The sequence below is a fragment of the Pteropus alecto genome, unplaced genomic scaffold (genome assembly GCF_000325575.1).
Source record: "Pteropus alecto unplaced genomic scaffold, ASM32557v1 scaffold101, whole genome shotgun sequence".
Taxonomy (NCBI): Eukaryota; Metazoa; Chordata; class Mammalia; order Chiroptera; family Pteropodidae; genus Pteropus; species Pteropus alecto.
The window spans coordinates 6,623,847-6,626,903 of NW_006432945.1; positions in this window are offsets into that span (position 1 = coordinate 6,623,847).

The window sequence follows — 3,057 nt, forward strand, 5'->3', positions numbered from 1 at the left end:
CGCCACTCGATTGGCCAGTTGCGGTCCCCCCCCTCCCTTGCTCTGACCCCCGCCCCCCCTTTCCCGCGAGGGCGACTTCTCTCTGGACTGATTCTGGGGTCAATTCAGTTCCAGGGAAGCGCTCAGTGTCAGCTCCACTCCCACCGGCGCTGTTCCTAACCTACAAACACCCAGTGTAAACAATGGTTTTCGAGAATGCGTGGCAAAGACCCAAATGGAGGGACACCGCACGAACTAGCACAAAGGGAGTTTTCTTTTTCTACTGTGCGCACTGCGGCTTCAGACACCTCGTTCATACCTCCCTCCTCCCCTCCCTCCCCGCGCCCCCAGAAGCCAGGACGCCCCGGCCCAGCCTCCGGTCCCGCAGCCCACGACTCAGCCCGGCCAGGAGGGGAGCGGGAAACTTCAGGGCTGGGCGGCAGCCTCAATATCGCTCTGATCTCTTTGGGGACTCAGGGGATGTCGATAAGAGGGGAGGTGAGAGCTGGGTGGGCAAAAAAAAAAGGGAGAAAAAGGAAAGGGGCGTTGAGGGAAATGAGAGAGACAGCAGGAACTGGGTGTCACTGGGAGAAGGTTAGGAAGCTGGATGTGAATACAGGATGGAAGCCAGGTGCAAATGATGAGATGTTAGACGGCGGGGTGCGGGGTGGGGGGGAGGATATTAAAGAGAAAACTAATTCTAATTTCATTATCAAGATTCGCGTTTGCTGAGCTGAGCAGTCTGAATCTTCCCCTGAGCGTGGTGAGAGGCAGAATAATATCTCATTTCACATTTCCTCCCATAGAACTGCCATGTGCCGAGTCTCAGCCAAAAATCCATTAGAAAGGTGTTCCCCTGGCATTTTCTTGCTGATAAGTAAGGAAACCTCGCCCCGGAAAACATTACAAAGTTTTTGTGTGTTGTAATTATTATATACATTATAATACTAATAACAGAGATTAAGAAGGTAGACAAAGAAAGTCAACCATCAGCTAAGGATTCTTTGCTTCGTTGTAATAAAAATTTATTTCCTTCCTGGGAATGGAGCTGTTATCTCAATCCTGGCATTTAAAGAGGGGCAAACAGGCATCTTGATGACGATCCAGTGTGTGTGAAACCACCCATCGAACACCGAGGCAGCCCGAGGAAGAGCCAGTCCCCAGAGCCTTTTGCATCAGCAACTGTCTTCTCTTTCAGGTCCAGCGGCTCTGGGCTCTGAGTTTATGATACCTATAAGTCATGTCACTTAAAGGAAGCAGACAGGCCATTTGGGCTGAGTGGGAATGTGAGAGAGGGGGAATGTACTTCCTTTCCCAGTAGTATTTAGAGAATGCTGTCTGAGTGGCCTACTCCTTTGTTTATTTGAAAGGGATTGCATTCTAAGTCCTAGAGTTTTCACTGAGCCCTGAGCCACTCCAGGTGTTCAAGGGGGGTGGCAGAGCCTGGTGATTAAGGGTTCTGGGTCAGATAGTCCGGGTTCAAAGCCTAGCTGTGACACTTAATAATTGCATATCTTCAGCAAGTTACCCACTTTCTTCATGCCTTTTAAATGAGACTCATGAGAACACCTATCTAATAAAGATTAAATGATTCATTAGAAAATGTTCCATATGCATTAAAAAGAATGTTCACTGTTGGGTGGAATGTCCTATAAATGTCAATTATGTCAAGTTGTTTGATAGTGCTGTTTGAATGTTCTACATCCTTACCAGTTCCTGCCAACTTGTCCTATCAGTTACTGAGTGTGGTATTTAAAATCCCTGACTATAATTGTGAATGTGTCAGTTTCTTCTTACAGTCCTATGAGTTTTGGTTTCAGGCATTTTGAAGTCCTGTAGTTAGATACATAAACATTTAGGATTATTACATCCTCTCGATTAATCAACATCTTTATCATTATGAAGTGACCTTTATTATCCCTGGTAATATTATTTGTTCTGAAATATACTTTGATAATAATATAGCAACTTCAGCTCTTTTGATTAGTGTTAGCAAGATATATCATCATTCTCCAGCCTGATGCTTTAAACCTATTTGCATTTTATATTTAAAATGGGTTTCTTCTAGCCACCATACAATTGGGTCTTTTTTTTTTTTTTTTTGTATGCAATCAGTCTCTGCCTTTCAATGGGGCTGTTTAGACCATTTACATTCAATGTCATTATGCATATGATTAAATCTATCATCTTGCTATTCATTTTCTATTTGTCCCATCTGTTCTTAGTTCTCTTTTTCCTGTTTTTCTGTCTTTATTTGAATTTACTGAATATTTTTTATGATTCCACTTATTTCCATTGCTAGCTGATTACCTATAACTGGATTTTATTTCAGTGGTTGCTTTAGGGTTTATAGTATATATCTTTGATTTATCACAGTTTTCTTTCAAGTAATATTATACCGTTTCATGTATACTACAAGAACCTCAGAATTAGATTCATTACTCTCCTCCTGATCTTTTTTGGTACTGTCATCTCATTTATTTTACATTGCCGTATTTTAAACCCATACTACATTGGTATTATTTTTTAAGGAGTCGATGAGCTTTAGAGAGATACAGATAATAAGAAAAAAATTAGTACATTTACTCATGTAGGTACCACTCCTGGGACTGTTCATGCCTTTGTGCAGATCCAGATGCCAGCTGCTATCACTTCCTTCTCCCCAGAGGACGTGCCCTAGTATTTCCCGTAGTGCAGTTCTGCTGGTGATGAATTCTTTCCCTTTAGCGTGTTCGAAAAAGTCTTTATTTCACCTTCGATTTTGACAGATATTGATTGACCGACTGATTGACTGATTGCTGGGAAGAAGATTCTAGATGAACAGGCTTTTATTTTTTCTTCCAGTGCTTTAAAGACGTTCCTCCACCGTCTCCTCGCTTCTGTTGCTTCCCGTGAGGAATCTCTACCACATTTACGTGTCCTCTAGATGAGCCGTTATCTTTTTTCTCCTGATGCTTTTAAGAGTTTTCTTACTATCCCTGTTTTTGGGCAATCTGATTATAATGTGCTTTGGTGTGGTTCTACTCACACTTCTTGTACTTAGAGATTATTGAGCTTCTTGCATCTGGGTACGTGGTT